Source organism: Anabrus simplex, chromosome 1, assembly GCF_040414725.1.
Source record: "Anabrus simplex isolate iqAnaSimp1 chromosome 1, ASM4041472v1, whole genome shotgun sequence".
Taxonomy (NCBI): domain Eukaryota; kingdom Metazoa; phylum Arthropoda; class Insecta; order Orthoptera; family Tettigoniidae; genus Anabrus; species Anabrus simplex.
Window position 1 is genome coordinate 431894916 of NC_090265.1, and position 22502 is coordinate 431917417.

The window sequence follows — 22502 nt, forward strand, 5'->3', positions numbered from 1 at the left end:
TTATTTGGAAAAGAGAATAACAGGTAGAAGACCAGCTGGAAGACCATGAAGAAGATGGATGGACTAACTGAGGAAAGACATGGAGAGAAGAGGATGGAATTGGGAATCTGTCTTGGACAACGAAATGTTTTTGAATAGGCATCTTTGGAAGACGCTCGTTTTCAAACACCCTACCCGGCTCGCTGGAAGGGCAAACCGATGATGATGATGATGGTGCTGATGTTTTAGTCTGTCTTTGTATACTTTAATGTGGTTTTTAAAATTATAATTTGCATGAAATATATTATTTCACTTCAAAGGCAATGCCGTATTTCTTTTTATTACGTTATTATGTATTTTAAATCATTGTTATAAGAAAATAAGGTATTACGAATGACATCCACTGATTATTCTAAATTCTTATTCATTTTTCATCATATTTTTTAAAATTCTGTTCAGTGGATACATTTTAAAATTGATATTATCATTACATTTCGTTTCATCGCGTACCATTAGGACCAACGACCTCGATGTAGGCCCCTATAAACAACAAGCATCATCATCACCATCATCATCATCATCATCATCATCATCATCATTATGATCACTGGTACACCGGGACGATACGTTGGATGTTCAGTTTAACAAGCCTGTATTCTTTATTCTCTCGAGCCGATTCGACATCCAGTGCGGTACAAAGGTATACATCCTTTTTTCATAAACCATTGCCCGTAACGTTGTATAGATGTTTCATTTAGCTCTATAAATCCATTTCTTTATTAACATATGTGGAAAACCTCTCAGTATGTTCGTAAACTATATTCACTGAAATCTAATTTAACTGTTTCATTCATAGCATTCCATTTTTGATTCTGCAACGAATTACCTTTGTTGCCAGTATTATATTCTGTTCGAAATCTTGTGTGTCTATCACTGAATTAAAAACTCACCGATAAGGAATGTCCCCTCATCACTCCTTTTAAGTGACCAAATTACGGAACATAGACGCAGGGAAGAGTAGGACCACATAGTACTATATGGTCCTGGGGAGAAGTTGAATTCAGGAAAATATACTTTTAGTGGAAGCATTATATACGACCAGTAGGAATCCAATGAAGAATAAAGATGATGAAATGAAATGAAATGTCGTATGGCTTTTAGTGCCGGGGTATCTCAGGACGGGTTCGGCTCGCCAGGTGCAGGTCTTTTGATTTGACGCCTGTAGGTGACCTGCACGTCGTGATGAGGATGAAATGATGATGAAGACAACACATACACCCAGCCCCCGTGCCAAAGAAATTAACCTGTGATGGTTAAAATTCCCGACCCTGTCGGGAATCGAACCCGGGACCTCTATGATCAAAGGCCAGCACGCTAACCATTTAGCCATGGAGCCGGACAATAAAGATAATAAATGGTTTGTAGATCTTATGCCAGATTTGTCCATTGCATTGTGAATGTGGCACGCACCTACATTGATATACCATCTGAAAATGAACTGCTGGGCACATTATTACCAGATTGAAGCGTTGGTATTGTTATTCTCAGTCGGTGTAAAGTTGATTTCTTTACGGTAACTTTATTTCCATGTAGGCTGTTTGACGTACGCTGACAGTGAATCAATAAAAGTAATTTCGCAGTACAAAAAGTATAATCTACAACAGTACAAGCCTGCAAAGAGAAGAGGATGCTTTGCTACGTGCATCATCACAAAAATTATTCTGCATATTTTAACAACACGAGAAGAATTGTGGTCTCCTCTATATGGTGTTGCGCGAACAACTCCTGTGGAACTATTTACCGTGAGTCCGCTACTGTCAAAAAGGTACGCAAGCGTTAGCTAGACGTTTCGCTTCAAGAAGATGGACATACAGTATGTCTCTCTGTTATTCGTACAGGCTTCAATTTCTTATCAAGTCTCGTATATTCACATTAACGATTGAAATAGTGAAATAAAACGTACATTACGGAAAAAACCATGGTTTGTCTATGACAATTCGTTAGTGAAAACCATACTTACTTACATACAGGCAAGAAGATTCGATATTAATGTGTCGGCATCGACAAACGGATGTATCAGTTGTATTCGTACACATGGACATGATGATGCCCACCGTTTGGTTGCGATGCACGGAAAAGTCTCAGTGACGGCATACGACTGGTCAAGTGCGATAGTCTCCTTCCTAATGTATCTGTGGTGGACATCGGTAGGAATGCAGATTTAAGTACGGAGCTCAAGAACACTATACGTAAACTGACACTTAAAGGACTTTCATTATGAAAGTTTGAACAGCTGGTCAATAGAACACATTCTACAGTGCAATATGTGGTTGATACATTTAAATACAAAGGTAGTATTAAGAACATGCATAGGAAACCCAAGAGAAAGTGTTTAACTGAAAGGAAAGAACGGCTAGTTGTTCGGCTTATAAAGTCAGATTCCAAATTAAGTGCACCAGTATTGAGGAAACTCGCCGAGGAACGAAATGGAAAGAAGATCAGCAACTCCACCATCCGTCGGATCCTGTATCGGCATGGGTACTATGGAAAAATCCCTCCGAAAAGGCCATGTGTAAGTATAAAAAGCATACGGCTTATCCTGGCATTCGCTAAGGAGCATATAAATAAGGAGAAAGAATTCTGGAATGATGTTATCTGGTCTGATAAGACATAAATAAACATTTCTTGGGTCAGATAGCATCCACAGAATATGGAGAAAAATTGGTTCGGACAATGATGTGGCGAATACACTCCCAACTGTAAAATATGGTGGTGGGTCTGTAATGTTTTGGGGCTGTATGTCAGCCAGACGTGTGCGTAACATACATTTCATCGACATAATAATGAACAAGGAGGGCTATAATGCAGTCCCATGGGCAAACGTGAAGCAGAGTGCCGAAAATATGGGGATGCCAGCATAATAATGAACCAAAACACACGGCTGATATTAATAAGACGTGGTTGATCTGGAACATTCCTAAGCAGCTTAGAACACCTTCCCAGTCTCCGGATTAAAATCCCATCGAACATCTTTGGTCTACGTTGAAGAGGAACCTCCGTAGGCAACGTTTGCGTACGAAGTAGCAACTTATAAGTGTGGCTATTCAGGAATGGCAGAAAATCAGCTCCGACATGTGCAATAAATAGTGTATTCTATGCGGCGACGATGTCAGGCAATTAAAAAGTCTTGGGGACATTCCAGTAGATACTAACATGTTCCAGGAACCCTTTATTTTTTTGTTTATTTCAATTGTTCAGTTTGCTTGTACGAATAGGAATGATACAAGATTATGGGCGCGCTTTTCTTTATTAGAAGCTGTATGTTTGGTTAACATGATTGCAGATAGATACAGTAGATATATGTTTTCTGAAGGCTTTGTTGAATGTATGTCGAGTGAATAAAATCCTTTTCAGTTTATTATTTACTTGCAATGTGTTGAAGTACTAAAGCAAACAGCCCGTGCGAATAGAATAGGTACATACTGTACTGTCACTAATGAGATATTGTTCCTCGCTACATAAGCTCTGTCGAGAGGTTTTTACTTCAGTAACAGTTTCTCTTTAACATTGTCAGTACAGAGTAAACTTGTTTTGTACACGAAGTGGGTCTCTAGACTTCCGTCGTCTTTAAATCGATCGAGTTAAGTTTAGTAGCTCTACACCGTAATGAGTTTGGAAAATTGAAGTTCAGAGGTCAGACGGTAACTTTTTCCTCTCCTAACTGCAGAATTCCGTGTTCAAAGTCATGGTGATTTGTAGTAGAAGTATATAACGTATTCATCTTCACTACACTTGCCTCACAGTAAGTCTTCAATTTTAATCATCTGTTGGTGCAGCTTGCGTCCAATTGGTCTTATCAATCGTAGACATCTTGGGATATGATGGAGGTACTGGCGACAGTCGTTCTAATGTAAGTTCAGTTCTCTCCAGGCTGTCCATGTTCACCTTAGGACAATATCGGAATGTCATCTTATGTCCTGGAGTACAGATAACCCTTGAACTACCTCAGTATCCCCTGTGGGTGGGAGACACAGACGAAGAATACACCCATGGTATCCCCTGCTTGTCGTAAGAGGCGACTAAATTGGGCGACCAAGGGATGATGGATTTTGAACCATGAGATTGCATGTGATTAGTACCATCACACGAGGAACACCATGGGTCGACTTTACTTGCGATTAGTACCACTATGTGAGGAGCACCATGAGTCTGCGTTACTTGTGAGTGGTGCCATTATCTGAGGAAAACTATCGGTCTGCGTTACCTGTGAGTAGTCCATTACCTGTGATTAGTACCACTGTGTGAGGAACACCGTGAGTCTACGTTACTTGGGCCGATGACCTAGATGTTAGACCCCTTTAAACAACAAGCATAACAAGCTCTACGTTACTTGTGATTAGTACCGCTAGATAAGGAACGCCATGGTTCTACTTTACAGTATTGTGAGTTGGACCCGCTGATTAGTTTGAATTCTTATTCATTCATTCATTCATTCATTCATTTTTCATCATGTTTTGAATTCTGGCCAGTGGACGAATTTTGGAATTTTAATTGTCATTACATTTCGTCTCATCTCGTACCACTAGGGGCCGATGACTAAACGTTAGGCCCCATTAAACAGCAAGCATAGTAATTACCATCATCAACAACTACCTCAGTTTCAAAAACACACACGCCTATTTACGAAACTGAGGTCCGCATGTCTTCAGGATTGGAATCTTAGAACTTCAAGAATTCCATCAAACAAGTCATTCATTCATTCATTCATTCATTCATTCATTCATTCATTCATTCATTCATCTCTTAATGTTGGATACATGGTTATATAGATCAGTAAGTCATCTTCTTCCTCCTCCACTTTTTCCATCCCTTATTGGGGTTGCGGGTGTGCTTTGTGTCTCACATGTGGACCTGGCCCTGTTTACGGCCGGCTGCTCCTGTTCGACGCCAAGCCTTTGTGGAGGGATGTATTCACTATTGTGTGTTTCTGTGGTGGTTGTCATTGAGGTATTGTGTGTGAATTAAGAGGTGTGTATCAACATGAACAAAAACACCCATTCACCGAGCTAGAGGAATTCATCACACGCGATTAAAAATATCTCGAACCGGTCGGAAATCAAACCCTGGACCCTGTGAACCAACGTCTTCCCTACAGACGATTCAGCCAAGGAATCAGATAACTAGATAAATAAATTCCGGGTCGAGAAAACCAAGTAATACGGCTGAGGATTCGTCACGCTGACCTCGTGGCATAGAGTTTTTCTTTCTGGAATACAGTGTTGGTATTGCTTTTGATTTGGTTGTCTTTTATTGGCTAAGAATATCGTAGTCTGTCTGTGTGTGTTTAAACCATGTCCATATTTCTATACGGCTTTATGAGTAATGTGAGTTCAGTTAATTTGAAGTAGGATCCAGACTGGTGACCCAGTACATAATATTGTGTCAGGCTATCGCTGGAGTGGAATCAGTTTAGAAGTAAGTAAACCTGCTGTTTTCGTTAAGGTGGTACGAGCTGATACACATAGCAGGCTGTTCGTACCAACAGAGCTACTGATTCAATCGTTGTGAGCTAGCTATTGAAATGGAAGATGGAAAATACGCAGAGAAGAATGCACATGTTACAACCCGACGACCGGGCGAGTTGGCCGTACGGTTAGGGGCGCGCAGCTGTGAACTTGCATCCGGGAGATAGTGGGTTCGAGCCCCACTGTCGGCAGCCCTGAAGATTGTTTGCCGTTTTTCCATTTTCACACCAGGCAAATGCTGGGTCTGTAACTTAATTAAGGCCACGGCCGCTTCCTTCCCAACGCTACGCGTTTTCTATCCAGTCGTCGCCATAAGACCTATGTGTTGGTGTGACATAAAACAAATTGTTATACAACCCAACGAAACATTCTTGATCTAGTGTTTCACGTTTCCCTTCATTTAAATTTTTTCCCCAAATACATCATAATAAAGGAAAATGGTAAGTTATTTTTTTCTCAAGTTCTATGAACAGTGCAACTATTATTGTTCATCAGATTAATGTGCAACAACTATTCGTGCGGTAGTTATTGACATAATGTACCATATGATAACAGACAATGGAAAGATTGGAAGAGTCAAAAAGTTTAAGTACCTGGATGAAGTAATCCAAGAGAATGGACTAGAACAAGAAGGGACCAATATCCGCATCCGAAAATTAGAGCGAGCGTTCCAATTGACTAAAAACATCTATAATAAGAAGATGCCGAGTTTCGGAGCCAAATTAAGCCATTACAGCACTGTTGTTGACCAGGGGGCTTAAATGCTTCGGATACCCTGCGAATGAAGAGAAAAGGACAAGTCTGTCAGCTACTTAAATGAGAACGCAGGCTACTACTACGGGCAGGTTAAACTGAAATCCAATAAAGAAGTATACAGCAAGATGGAACCGATAACAACAGCAATTAGAGAAAATTGTTGTTTTATGGACATATCTTCTGTATAAATAATGACCGGCTCACGAAGAAAATCTGGAATTTTCTAAGACCAAAGGCATTATGGTTCCAAGAGTGTGAGAAAGATCTGAGAGAGGTGGGCATTGCGGAGATTAAATTAATTACTGGAATAGTTTCAGAAGAATGGTGAAAAGCTATCAAGATTTTATGGTGGAGACAGAACCCAGAAGACGGTGAGGAGCGAAAGAAAGCGATGATCGATGGGCTCAAGAGATGTTGGCAGGATGTCAAAGCCGGTAGACGAACAAGGTACAGACACTGAAAATGAGATTGGTTGTTAACACGCAGTCCATAGAAGCTCAATTCGAAAAAAAAAAAAAAAGGTACTATATTCTCATGAAAATGAAAGTTGTGGGACATGCGCTGTCGAAAAATTCTGCAAAACTTTATCAACAATTTCGATATCTTCAGTGGTCTTCCAGATAGAAAAAAATTAATATCTGCCTCCATGAGGCATTCAGTGAATTGTGATGTGTTTCACCCAAATTTAAGTTAGTGCCACCTTGAAGGAAACTGTACTCCTCCACCGCATCAGGGTATTAGACTACGAGGTTGGGCTTATATTTGACACGATTTCAATTGGAGTCTGAGACCTTTACGCGGCCGGCTATGCCACTGGAGGGATATGGCCTCTGGCATTTGCCTTGTGTCACACCGAAGCTCCTCACAGTCGTCCAGCTAAACTATGCTAATGCCAGTATCGCGCATAAAGCGGTTGCTAGGGCCACTTTCAGAAGAGCTTTGCAGAGCAGTTAATAGGATGTGTCAATCAGTCTGTACGATGTCATGGCCGTGTTGTTTTAAGTGTTTAATGTACCGCTGTTGGCTCCGTTGTGTAAACAAAACAATTTGGTTTGTAGTTGCTTACAATATTCATCGATTGGTTCCGTGCTGGTCATTGTCTCTGTGCACAATAGTCGGCGATCATTAGGTCGCCAGTCTAGCTCGATGGCTTAGCAAACTTTTTGAAATCGATGGACAGGTGACCACATGTTACAACATTGTGCGGACAGGAGATGTTGGTAAAGTTTCTTTTATGCATCACACAATCAATTTCTTATTATCACTTTACCAACTAATTACGAACTTGATAGATCGCAGGGTTACACAGTGTGAGGACAGAGGTTCCGAACCCTTGTGCTAACAACAAACTCGAATGGATGTTCTGACTTCAGTTTCCAGACCAAGTACTTCCTTTTCAGTGATATACCCAAAAGGCTATAGGTTCACGCACTGCTAGTGCCACTTAAATATCATCTGATACATATTGTGATAATATACACAAAATAGGTAAATGGAGCTCAGGACTACGATGGATGTTCTCAGTGGTTAATAAGGAACATATCAAGGGCAGAAATACTTTATTAAATACTGTTCGATTCTGGCAATTTACGACAATGCAAACAAAAGTTATGCGTACTCGGCAACGCAAAGTAATTATAATGTTTCTGTCTCAACACATTCCTGTATGGTTTGGATTGGTGATCTCTGTCAGATCGGTCTCCAAGTCTGCAACGACTGGTATTCCGATAAATGTGATTTCTATGAAATGCGATTATCACATTCATGTGTTTCATATACGATGATCGAGTGAGTTAGCTATGCGGTTTGGATCACGTGATTATGATGTTATGAGCTTGCACTCGGGAGATGGGTTCGAACCCCACTGTCGGCAGTCCTGAATGTGGTTTTCCGTGGTTTCCCACTTTCACACCAGGAAAATTCTGGGCCTGTACCTTGATTAAAATCACGGTTGCTTTCTTCCCAGCCTAGCCCTTTCTTATCCCACCGTCGGCTTAAGACCGCCTTTGTAGCTACGACGTAAAACAAATAGAAAAAAACATATATGATGTAATACTGCAGGTCCCGCGGCACACGATCGTGATATTAACAATTGAGTAAACTCCTAGGTTACTTGCTTTCTTTCTGCTTTCTCTTTTATATGGCTCTCCAGGTTGATCTCCAAGATTTAGTGCGTTTTACTTCGCTTTCAGAGGTCTTTATTTGGTTGTGTTTGTCAGTTCTTACTGTTTATTGTCAAGAATAACGACCGAGAGGATGTATCGTGCTGAATAAGCATCACCTCATGATCTGCAAATGTTGGGCTGGACAGTGACCGCATGGTTTACCAAGGCACATTAGGGCTGTAGCGCTATGGGGTTTGTTAAGGAATCTTATTTTGAAATCTTCAAACCTTGTTACGTAAGATGGAGAGAGGACGACGCTCTCTGGTCAGTTGTAGGAGCATTTTATATGAAGGCGTTACTTCATGATAATATGCTATGCCAGAATCCTAGTTTTAGTTTATTGAATGAGGGTCTGGTTAGATATTGCTTTCATATACTTTAAAATTGCTGTGTCCCTCCGAAGCATCTAAACGAGTTTACTTGTTTGATTTCCGAACTGCATGTTCGTTTTTTATGTATTTCTGTGCCTTTGATCATTTAGATTTATTTTTAAATTCTCTATCTTGATGATACGTTGTCTGGGTGTCCTTAGCTCTCAGCCAAAATGGAGTAGACCTACAGTATATCCCCCAGTCGTTTAATAATTTTCAACTACTTTTACTGTTTTAGTATTGTCTTTCTATTTTCATGTAACCTATTTTAGAAGATAAGACCATGTTGTTTTATAGAATACGTCTTTGCAGGCTAGAATGTCGTTTGTTTAAAGCTCATCTTTTGAAAAGTGGGACATAATCGTATAGCAGGTTGCCAGCAATCCTGGACGCCTTGTCAGAGTTGCATGTAGTCTGCACTTTCGAACATTAAAAAAATAATCGGCTGAAAATGTTAAGTCCCCAAGTACAAACTCGACCGATAGGAAAGAGTATACATTATCATAGAGATGTCTTAGCTAGTTAATACACAGAGGTTTATATACACTTTGCCAATGACAGGGATAATTACTGTGCGTTTAAACGAGTTTAAATCATAACATTAGTTGCAAATTGTTCTAAACGTCGCTTGTCGCTTTCTTAACATAATAGAACTACGCATGTTTACTAACAAAGTGTGGATTGACAGATATTATGTGTGTTAAAGAGTAAGACAGAAACATGTTATTACGAAAAGTCCTAGCACGTGACGAAATAGGCCTAAGTTTGACGCTGATACTGCCGTACAAGAGTCCACTCTATGCTTGTTTCGGAACACATTTTCAAAATTTATGGATGATTTGTACATGAAGTTGTGTAAGTATAATGTGGAATATTTGTGGTTGAATTGTCAAATATTTGGTTATATTTTTTGTGGGAGAGTCCAAGTGAGGATCTCTCCTCTAACGGGTTATGGACCACCGGTGAATTGTGTAGTCCTAGCCGCCTGAGCACAAGGAGGGCCACGACTCAGAATATGTCCGAGATGCCCACTCCCATTCCATAGCAACTGGTATCCCGACTCTCAGGACCACTTACTAGGCCACTCAGCCGTTGCCCATGGTTCACGAACTAGGACGTGACTACAGTAACCCACAAACATGAACCAATGATATTCGGGTAAGGGGAGAAAAGGAGGAAGAGATAGGAGATTATAAAGTGTACTTGACGGGTGTTAGAAAGGGAAGGGCAGAGTCTGGGGTAGGGCTCTTTATCAGGAATACCATTGCACGCAACATAGTTTCTGTTAGGCACGTAAGTGAGCGAATGATGTGGGTAGATTTGTCAGTGGGAGGAATTAGGACAAGAATTGTGTCCGTGTATTCACCATGTGAGGGTGCAGATGAGGATGAAGTTGACAAGTTTTATGAAGCATTGAGTGACATCGTGGTCAGGGTCAACAGAAAGGATAGAATAGTGCTAATGGGCGATTTCAGTGCGAGAGTTGGGAATAGAACTGAAGGATACGAAAGGGTGATTGGTAAATGTGGGGAAGATATGGAAGCTAATGGGAATGGGAAGCGTTTGCTGGTCTTCTGTACTAGTATGGGTTTAGCTGTTACGAATACATTCTTCAAGCATAAGGCTATTCACCGCTACACATGGGAGGCTAGGGGTACCAGATCCATAATAGACTATATCTTAACAGACTTTGAATTCAGGAAATCTTTTAGGAATGTACGAGTTTTTCGGGGATTTTTCGATGATACAGACCATTATCTGATCTGTAGTGAACTAAGTATCTCTAGGCCTAGGGTAGAGAAAGTGAAATCTGTCTGCAAACGAATAAGGGTAGAAAATCTCCAGGACAAGGAAATTAGACAGAAGTACATGGATATGATTAGTGAGAAGTTTCGAACAGTAGACAGTAAGCAGGTTCAGGATATAGAAAGTGAATGGGTGGCATACAGGGATGCTGTAGTAGAAACAGCAAGGGAATGCCTAGGAACAACTGTGTGTAAAGATGGGAAAAGGCGAACATCTTGGTGGAGTGATGAAGTGAGAGCAGCCTGTAAAAGTAAAAAGAAGACTTATCAGAAATGGCTCCAAACAAGGGCCGAGGCAGACAGGGATTTGTACGTAGATGAAAGAAACAGAGCGAAACAAATAGTTGTTGAATCCAAAAAGAAGTCATGGGAAGATTTTGGTAATAACCTGGAAAGGCTAGGTCAAGCAGCAGTGAAACCTTTCTGGACAGTAATAAAGAATCTTAGGAAGGGAGGGAAAAAGGAAATGAACAGTGTTTTGAGTAATTCAGGTGAACTCATAACAGATCCCAGGGAATCACTGGAGAGGTGGAGGGAATATTTTGAACATCTTCTCAATGTAAAAGGAAATCATCATGGTGGTGTTGCAAACAGTCAAGCTTATGGGGAGGAGGAAAATGATGTTGGTGAAATTATGCTTGAGGAAGTGGAAAGGATAGTAAATAAACTCCATTGCCATAAGGCAGCAGGAATAGATGAAATTAGACCTGAAATGGTGAAGTATAGTGGGAAGGCAGGGATGAAATGGCTTCATAGAGTAGTCAAATTAGCGTGGAGTGTTGGTAAGGTACCTTCAGATTGGACAAAAGCAGTAATTGCACCTATCTATAAGCAAGGGAACAGGAAGGATTGCAACAACTATCGAGGTATCTCACTGATTAGTATACCAGGCAAAGTATTCACAGGCATCTTGGAAGGGAGGGTGCGATCAGTCGTTGAAAGGAAGTTGGATGAAAACCAGTGTGGTTTCAGACCACAGAGAGGCTGTCAGGATCAGATTTTCAGTATGCGCCAGGTAATTGAAAAATGCTACGAGAGGAATAGGCAGTTGTGTTTATGTTTCGTAGATCTAGAGAAAGCATGTGACAGGGTACCGAGGGAAAAGATGTTCGCTATACTGGGGGACTATGGAATTAAAGATAGATTATTAAAATCAATCAAAGGCATTTATGTTGACAATTGGGCTTCAGTGAGAATTGATGGTAGAATGAGTTCTTGGTTCAGGGTACTTACAGGAGTTAGACAAGGCTGTAATCTTTCACCTTTGCTGTTTGTAGTTTACATGGATCATATGCTGAAAGGTATAAAATGGCAGGGAGGGATTCAGTTAGGTGGAAATGTAGTAAGCAGCCTGGCCTATGCTGACGACTTGGTCTTAATGGCAGACTGTGCCGAAAGCCTGCAGTCTAACATCTTGGAACTTGAAAATAGGTGCAATGAGTATGGTATGAAAATTAGCCTCTCGAAGACTAAATTGATGTCAGTAGGTAAGAAATCCAACAGAATTGAATGTCAGATTGGTGATACAAAGCTAGAACAGGTCGATAATTTCAAGTATTTAGGTTGTGTGTTTTCCCAGGATGGTAATATAGTAAGTGAGATTGAATCAAGGTGTAGTAAAGCTAATGCAGTGAGCTCGCAGTTGCGATCAGCAGTATTCTGTAAGAAGGAAGTCAGCTCCCAGACGAAACTATCTTTACATCGGTCTGTTTTCAGACCAACTTTGCTTTATGGGAGCGAAAGCTGGGTGGACTCAGGATATCTTATTCATAAGTAAGAAGTAACAGACATGAAAGTAGCAAGAATGATTGCTGGTACAAACAGGTGGGAACATTGGCAGGAGGGAACTCGGAATGAGGAGATAAAGGCTAATTTAGAAATGAACTCGATGGATGAAGCTGTACGCATAAACCGGCTTCGGTGGTGGGGTCATGTGAGGCGAATGGAGGAGGATAGGTTACCTAGGAGAATAATGGACTCTGTTATGGAGGGTAAGAGAAGTAGAGGGAGACCAAGACGACGATGGTTAGACTCTGTTTCTAACGATTTAAAGATAAGAGGTATGGAACTAAATGAGGCCACAACACTAGTTGCAAATCGAGGATTGTGGCGACGTTTAGTAAATTCTCAGAGGCTTGCAGACTGAACGCTGAAAGGCATAACAGTCTATAATGATAATGTATGTATGTATGTATGTATGTATGTATGTATGTATGTATGTATGTATGTATGTATGTATGTATATTTTTTGTGTAATTTTTTTGTAAAATGTACTTACCAATCTTATGCCTAGCTTATTCAACATTCTGTACAAGATATGTCAGTAAGAACGCCCACCTAAAACATCTCTAGATCCGTTAAAGATATCAACTGTATGTTTTCATAATTATGTTAAAATGTATTAAGGGGCTCATATGCTTCCTTTTCCGTGGGATAACTGAGATATTATCATCAACTTGGCCGAGCTGAATATCTCAGAAGGTGGAGTGCTGTCCTCCTGAACTTAAGTTAGCGGATTCGATTCGGGCTCAGTCCGATGGTATTTGAAGCTACTCAAAATAAGTCAGCCTCACGTAACCACATTTATTAACATGTAAAATAACTTCTGGGAAAAATTCCGGTACCGCAGCGTCTCCGAAAAGCATAAACGGTTTTAGTGAGACGTAAAACCAATACTGTTAATAACACTGATACCAACTTCTCTTCTTATGGAAATATACGAGTTTCGCTCATCAGCACACCAGTGTTAGAGTAGATTAATTTAGCGGTGTTCTTATATTTAACGTACAAACATTCTATAGGGATCAGATCAGTTTCCCAAACTGTACTCTGGATGTTACTCAGACGCGATGCCTCCTTCAACCTCACTCCTTGCACGGTTTACATATTCTTATTTATCATCAGGTCTTGTGGAGCGTTTTAAACATTTCCGTGTTCTCATAAATTCCCAAGAGTACAAATAATGGTTTTGTTTACTTTAGAGTTAATCGCAAATTAATAATATCGATACACAATTTTTGTAACTCTCTCCTGTTTACAGCTAGCCACTGTTATGATGAAAGTGTCCTAAATAGTGGAACGTATCAGACTATGTTTATTATCTAACTACAGTCGTCCGAACTGGGTGAAACACACTAAATGTTTGTCAGTACGTCGTGGCGTACTCACCCGCCACGACCGCCTGTTCCTATAATCCAAATACTTAGTAAACGTCCTGCGCGAGAATCGCTCGTGCATGCCGTGGGGCGATGTTGGCGGGGAAGGAAAATTTGGCAATCGTGGGAGGAGAGAGCTGCCTCGCCTCCCACTCCTCTCGCTGCCCAACGTTCTACACATCGTGCTAAGCTGGCGTTAGTGTATTGCGGTGGTTGATTGACAGGCTCCTTGCATGGTCCTAGAAGTTTTTAATTCCTCGCACAGTTTCAGTACGCGCTTTTAGTTGTATACCTTGGTTTAGTTGTAATATAGAGTTGAAATTTTACATTGTTCAGCTTTAGACTCGTTAGTTATTCGACTCTGTTGTAAAACATAGCGGACATGACTTCAAAGTCCTCTTAAAAACCTGGAAGGCCTCTGCGAAAGCAGGGCAATATTCTTGTTTATACAATAATTTCGTCGTCCTCTGCGAAAGCAGGGCAATATTCTTGTTTATACAATAATTTCGTCGTATGCCGTTAAAACGTATTGTCCGTTTTTAAAAATAAAAGTACGGCTTATGTTTAGTTTCAGTTAGTTTAGTTCTAACGAAACTGTAATGTGTACGGTACCTTTCACAAGCGTAGAATCTTATATAACTCTGTGGTAAGCATATGTGCTTTGTCCGCCTCCTTCGCAGTCATCTCCCCGTTTATACACACATTAGTGCAGTCACCACAATTACACAGGTTATCATACATATCTCCACACTTCCTAAGTACATGGTTGATGTTCATGCCCCAAGCCTGTCATGAAACGCCAACAGCACATGTGCATTAACTTCTTTGTTCGTTTCTTCATCGTAATTTTTTAAACAGGTAATATATTGTTCCAAGCATACCATGACGAGTTTTTTTTACCATGGTAAAATAATTATTTTGTGAATAATTCTAACTCTTAATAGGTATTCTCCCTTCTACCCTTCGCTAATTTCCCAGTAGACTATTCCGGGTATTTTTTGATGGCTTGATATTTTCCTTACGTCTGTGTTATTTGAACTGTTGACGAATTTTTATATTGATTTCAGTGTCGGGTAATTGCTGTCCACTGCGCGTACTAACGTAAGCTTATACAGATGACTAATTTTCTCATTCATTGTTCGCAAAACGATAATTACTTGATGATGAAAAGTATCATGAAGTTATTAGTGGAAGTGATGAGTGATGTCGACTTCGATTATAATAGTGGCCACAGAAACGATACCGAGTACGACAGCTGTGCGTCATACAAGAAGGTTTTTCTTTCAGTGAATCTTTTCGTGAAGTTGATGAGGACTAACCCCCGTTAGCTATGAGACTTCATATTAATAAACAAGCTGACTTCTCACTTTGAGACGTAAACTTGGGCATTCCATTTTTATGTTCTATCTGTGTAATGAGTAATGACGTGCAGATAGCCTACAAGGTGTCACCTCGAAAGACCTGCACCAAGCTTCGGCATAGGTCACACGTCATTATTATTATTATTATTATTATTATTATTATTATTATTATTATTATTGTTGTATGTCCGGCGCTCCCTTCTCGCTCCGCCAGCCAGCTGCACGCGCGCCTGTGTATCATTCTGCTAGCTTCGACGCGCAGCCCTCAGTGCGCGTGCCTGACCATCGAGTGTACTATAAATAGGAGCTCCCTGCCTGCTCACTTGCCCACTTGCCCCGGTGTCCAGCTCCAGAATACACCCTACGTCGAGCACGGAGGCTACTCCTCTTGAAAATGTGCTTCGACCAGGTGGACTGAATTTCTGGCAGTACGAGGTCTCACCTCTGGTCACCGCTCCCTTACCTGTTTCCGCTGCCTATGTTCCGTAATTCTTTTACATGCCATTTTCATTCCCTAATTTACGCAAGCTCCCTTAGTTTCGCTAGGTGGAATTTCTTCAATCAATTGAACTTGCTTTTTAGGAATTCAGGCACTTCAACAAACAAGGACTCTCAAAGACATTTATGTTAGTGTGCCAGATAGTTCTCGACTATCAACGTGTCAATTCACAAAGACTATCTTTTCAAGATAGAAGTGTATATAAAGACTGTAAACCTGTACATATTGTATAAAGACAGACTTTTCTCAAGATTCAATATTCCTTTTTGCTTCAAAATAAATTTCAGTTATTTGTGTAAATATCATAAAGTGAAGCAATAAAAGTTGTGTTTTGTAAACTTCAACCTTGGTTACAACACAACTCTATGGCGACGAGGTAAAAAAGCCACAAACTACACGTCATCAGCCCCAATCGCCAACTCTATAGCAACGAGGTAAACACGACACTACACTTCAACAGGCCCAGTTGTCAACTCTACGGCGACGTGCTAAACAACGACACTCCAACCAGTTCTGACACACAGCTTACCTTACTCTTTCTTGCACGCATCTCGCAATGGCTACTGCGGAACAGCTCGCTACGGTCTTCCAAGCCTTACAGCAGCAACAACAACAGTTTATGCAACAACAACAGGCAGCATTACTTCAGGCTATTCAAGCTATTTCTGTCTCTACACAGCCATCCGCTATTCCTCCGTTCTCTGCTTTTGATCCGGCTAAGGAAGAATGGTCAGTTTATTTAGCCCGTTTGCAACAGCATTTCATCTGCCATTCTGTCACAGATGATCAACGCCGCCGCGCACTATTTCTTAGTTCGGTTGGCAATGCTACGTGTGAATTACTACGTAAATTAAGTCCGGAAGAACACTTATCTGAGGTACCCTTCACGCAGCTCTTGGCCCGTCTCACGGAACACTATGCCAAAGCTCCTCACATAGTGGCTGCTCGCTATAAATTTTTTCAGAGCAGAAAGCAACCCCATCAGACACATACTGAATGGATAACTGAATTGCGTGGTCTAGCTAAACCCTGCCAGTTCATCTGCTCCAAGGACGGTTGTGGTTCATCCTACACTGATTCTCTCATTCGGGACATGCTAATTTTACATACTCCTGAAGACAAAATACGTTTTGACGCTGTCAAGCAGAGTAACCCTTCTTTAGAAGACGTCCAGCGTATTGCTACGGTTTATGAGCTTACTACCAAGACTGCCGCAGCCATAGCTTCTCCACACGAAGTTGCACAAGTCTCGCCTCAGGCCCGCAAGTCCTCTGCTACAGTGAACCGTACGGATAAGGCGCTCTCCACCAAGCATTCTCGCCAGGTTCCCTCTCGTAATGCTACACGGAAGCCCAATTCTAAAAGCACCTCGAAACTCCTGCCTTCCTGCCGAGGTTGTTTCAAGCATCATGAACGTCGTGACTGTCGTTTTTTCAAAGCTACTTGTGAACGATGTAATAAACTTGGACACATTAAGACTGTCTGTCAAAGTTCGCTCCGCCCTGCTACGACTACTGCAGCACGCCGGAAGCATATACAGCCCCGCCAAGACATGGAAGTGGATCAGATCAATCTTATTCTTCCCACAAAGGATTCTCACAAAATCATCATTCCTCTCTCATTCTCTGATCGATCTGTCGATTTTCAATTAGACACTGGATCACCTGTCTCTATTATTAACCTGACTACCTACCACGACTTAGGTTCACCTTCATGCTCTCCAGCTGACATCCAGCTCGTGACATTTAACAAGAAGAAAATTGACATCAAAGGTCAAATCAAGCTTCAGGCTAGTTATAAAGGAATTCAGAAGGCCATTCCTCTTCTCGTAGTTAACAACTACACTGCATCAAACATTATGGGCATGGATCTATTTAACTTATTTGGTTTCCAGATACATGACAACATTAACGTCGTATCTACATTGCAGCCTACTTCTGACGTTACCGCTCTCCTAGCGCAGTTTCCTGAAGTCTTCGACTCTCAGCTCGGAACAGCCAAAGACTATACAGCTCACATACAGCTGAAATCCGGAGCTAAGCCTCGCTTCTTCAAAGCACGCCCAGTACCCCTAGCACTTCAAGACCAGGTCACGAAAGAATTAGAAAGATGGATACAAACTGGAATTGTTGTACCAGTTACTTCTAGTCAATGGGCTACTCCACTCGTGATAATCAAGAAACCTGATGGTAATGTTCGACTTTGTGGCGATTTTCGATCTACAGTCAACGCACAACTCGACACAGATATCTTTCCTATTCCACGTCCAGAAGACTTATTCCGTCGTCTCTCTGGTGGACAATTCTTCTCTCGAGTTGATCTTAAAGAAGCATATCTCCAGCTACTTTTAGACGAAGAATCTAAGAAATTTCTCACACTCAACACTCCTCTCGGACTGCTACAGCTCCAGCGGCTCCCATTCGGTGTTTCATCCTCAGCGGCTATTTTTCAGCGCTATTTGGCTCAACTCACTGCCTCCATTCCCGGTTGTGCTAACTACCTGGATGATATTATTGTTACTGGAAAAGATCATCAGGAACATCTAACCAATCTACGCCTCCTTCTCCAGACATTGAAAGACAATGGCCTACGAGCGAATCTCGCTAAATGTACCTTCTTTCAGCCTCAAGTTCACTACCTCGGACATATACTTGATAAGAATGGAATTCGTCCTAGTACACAGAATGTCTCAGCGATAGTAAACATGCCAGCACCTCAGAACCTCAAGCAGCTTCAGTCCTTCATAGGCAAAGCGAACTATTATAATAAGTTCATTCCACGCTTCGCTACAGTGGCAGCTCCATTAAACGCTCTACGTAAAAAAGGTGTTAAGTTTCAGTGGACTCCGCAATGCCAACAGGCATGGAAAACAATCAACAACGCCTTAAGTCAAGCTATACAACTCACTCATTTTCAGCCCGACAAGATCATCACGCTAGCTACTGACGCTTCAGACTACGGTGTCGGTGCCGTTCTCTCCCAGAAGGATCGTCATGGACAAGAACGCCCCATCGCCTTCGCTTCGAAAACACTTAATGACCATCAACGTCGATACTCACAGATAGAGAAAGAAGCTTTAGCCATCATCTTTGGTATTCGCCGTTTCAATGAATATCTCTATGGCAACCATTTCCTGATCATTACCGATCATAAGCCTCTCGTACACTTATTCCATCCTGGTAATAAGATCCCAGAGAATTCCCTCAGAAAGCTTCAAAGATGGTCCATGTTCCTTTCTGATTATTCCTATCAGATTGTATATCGAGCCACATCCCAGCATTGTAATGCTGATGCCCTCTCCCGCTTACCCGTTGGTCCTGATACTGCCTTCGATTCTCAAGAATCTGAATGTCTTCAGTTGGACATAGAACTTGAAGATACTGTATCCAGTTTTCCTATTGATGCTACCTGCATAGCTAAAGCTACGGATAAGGACAGTACACTTGCTACTGTACGTACTTACATCCGCAACGGTTGGCCTCTTCAGAGCACACTTCCTGCCCACCTGGCACCTTATCATCGTATGCAGCATCGTCTCACGACTCGTGCCGGAGTTGTATTACTAGAAGCAGGCACCATCTTCCGAGTGGTTATCCCACTTAGCCTACAGAAACAAGTTCTCGAATTATTACACCAAAGCCATTGGGGTATCTCCAGAACAAAGCAACTCGCCCGTCAACACTGCTACTGGCCCGGTATTGATGCCGCCATCGAAAAGCTAATACGTCATTGTGAGCAATGTCAAACGCATCAGAACGCCCCGTCTTCTGATCTTGCTTCATGGCCTCCTGCTACTACTCCATGGGAACGAGTTCACATCGATTTCGCAGGTCCTTTCCTCAATTCCATGTGGTTAATAGTCATCGATTCACTGTCAAACTTTCCATATGTCGTGGATATGCATTCGACTACTACAACCGAAGCTACCATTCGTGCTCTCCAGAAAATCTTTACTACAGAAGGCTTACCGCAAGTACTCATTTCGGACAACGGACCTCAATTTACAGCTACTGCTTTTCAGAACTTTTGTACACATAATGGCATTCGTCATATCCTAGCACCACCTTTTCACCCTCAATCTAATGGTGAAGCTGAACGCTTCGTACAAACATTTAAAAGAAGTATGAAGAAAGCTGTCTCTTCAGGCTTAAATAAAGACCAAGCCTTGCTCCAACTCTTAAACAACTACAGAACCCTACCAGGCGCTGATAAAATCACTCCTGCACAGAAGCTCCATGGACGACCTCACAGAACTTTACTTTCTCTGTTACAGCCTCTTCCGGCCCAGCATAAGACCTCACCAACGAAGTTCTCCCTCAACGACAAGGTCTACACCAGGACATTCAAATCCAACCCACTCTGGATACCTGGAGTCATCTGCAGATCTTTGGGTCATCGTCTATACGAGATACAGACTACGGAGAAACGTATCTGCCGCCATCAAGATCAGATACGTCTGCGCTACCGCCCCTGTCCAGCTATTGATGCTATTGCTAAACCTGATAAATCTATTGCTGAACGCGCTTTAGATCATTTAATAACAATGGGTTCCTTTCAGGACGAGACAGCGCCACTCCGCCCAGTTCCAGCTCCGGACAATACAACAGAGACATCGGCAGCTCCGCCCCAGCATCGCAGTCGCCGCCAGCGCCGCCGCCGTTTCACGCCGTACCGGCGTATTTAGGAGGGGAGGGTGTTGTATGTCCGGCGCTCCCTTCTCGCTCCGCCAGCCAGCTGCACGCGCGCCTGTGTATCATTCTGCTAGCTTCGACGCGCAGCCCTCAGTGCGCGTGCCTGACCATCGAGTGTACTATAAATAGGAGCTCCCTGCCTGCTCACTTGCCCACTTGCCCCGGTGTCCAGCTCCAGAATACACCCTACGTCGAGCACGGAGGCTACTCCTCTTGAAAATGTGCTTCGACCAGGTGGACTGAATTTCTGGCAGTACGAGGTCTCACCTCTGGTCACCGCTCCCTTACCTGTTTCCGCTGCCTATGTTCCGTAATTCTTTTACATGCCATTTTCATTCCCTAATTTACGCAAGCTCCCTTAGTTTCGCTAGGTGGAATTTCTTCAATCAATTGAACTTGCTTTTTAGGAATTCAGGCACTTCAACAAACAAGGACTCTCAAAGACATTTATGTTAGTGTGCCAGATAGTTCTCGACTATCAACGTGTCAATTCACAAAGACTATCTTTTCAAGATAGAAGTGTATATAAAGACTGTAAACCTGTACATATTGTATAAAGACAGACTTTTCTCAAGATTCAATATTCCTTTTTGCTTCAAAATAAATTTCAGTTATTTGTGTAAATATCATAAAGTGAAGCAATAAAAGTTGTGTTTTGTAAACTTCAACCTTGGTTACAACAATTATTATTATTTGTTTGCGTTTATTATTGTACCATCAATAGTAACTTCATTAGACCTACAGCAAGTAGTGCAGTTGTGTAACTGAATATTTTGTTTAGTAATGTAAATAATTCATTGTAAATATTCTACGTCCCCACATGGTTGGCACGCAGTGCCAAGATTTATGTTTCGCACTATCGTTTAATATAACTTTCTGCCGATGATAAATTATTAGATTTGTGAAGGCACAAATACTGTAGATATGGCATTTATCTTATGCCATTTAAGAAAAGGAAGAACTGCTTGTACACGGTAATGTACACAAATATACTGCTCGGGTAACATTTACCCAGTGCGCGCTCATATGTCACAAAACCGAGCGCGCGACCTGACAGGTTAAAATATCCTGCGTCAGGTGAATCTTTGCTTACGAGATGTGAACGCAGTGGCTGAACACAACGTGTCAACAAGCGAGTAAGGTATAGCGAACCGAGAGAGAGAGAGAGAGCGCGCTAAGCAGTCCTCCCACCCTACCTATTATCCGCACACTTTATCTTGGTGCATTTGTGTACGGGGTTGAGGAGTAAGGAGGGAGCTGTCCCGGTATCGATAGTGCTGCCTGGTGCTGCCAACTGAATGAAAATGAAATCTGAATTGAATCGAGAATTTGATCGATCGATATGAAATTTCTAAACCGTTATCATCTTAAGCCAACAACTATGTCACATACACATTATATAACATTATAAAATATTTCTCGATGCGAATCTTGTTCCTAGCATGAATTCTATACTTTGGCTTTGTTGTGTAAACAACAACAGTACTAGTACGTGAAGTGTACGCCAGATGTCGCACAACGATGTTTAAGCGATTTATAGTTTGTGTTTGAAAGGTTGCCAGTACGAATCTCGAAGATCGCCGAGGTTGACCGATTCAGCACTAGGGTGTAAATGCACCAAGATAAAGTGTGCGGATAGTACATGACCACGCCCCGCTGATGTGGCTGTTTCGGAGACGTTTTTACGTGAATACGTTTCATTAATGCGTCTCGCCACTACGTCCCGCGTGTGACATCATCCCCACACATGGATGTGCGCATGCGGACTGCTATTTCGACTTGGATTTTTCACGGGTCTAAGTCGCCATTGTATTGAAATGTGTTATTTTTAACAACTCAATACAACTTCACCAAAGCAACTCAAAACTAATATTTTACTCACTAAATATTATTTCGCTAAAATTGTTGCTGTATTTATCTCCATAATCTTTAAGATAACATTGAACAAATTACAATATGATTCCAAACCTTCTATGGACTGATGACTCAAACAACAACAGCAGCAGAAAGTTTGGGGAGGAGCATGTTATATAGAGTCAGATAAGTTGTTTGGACGAAAGAACGGGATAGAAGGTCTAACTCATTCTTATAATTATCATATGTGCTAGAAACAATATCCTAAGGGAGCTTATAAGAAGAGTCTGAGGTACCAAACTGTTGGTGTTCAACACAACTGTACTACTGTAATCACCTAA

General features: G+C 41.6%; 1 protein-coding gene across 3 annotated transcripts in view; it reads left to right on the forward strand.

Moving 5' to 3' along the window:
* The window catches only part of LOC136856907 (protein FAM13A), an 856533-nt gene that overhangs the window by 413326 nt on the left and 420705 nt on the right, over positions 1–22502 (forward strand). The gene's annotated exons all lie outside the window — the stretch shown is intronic.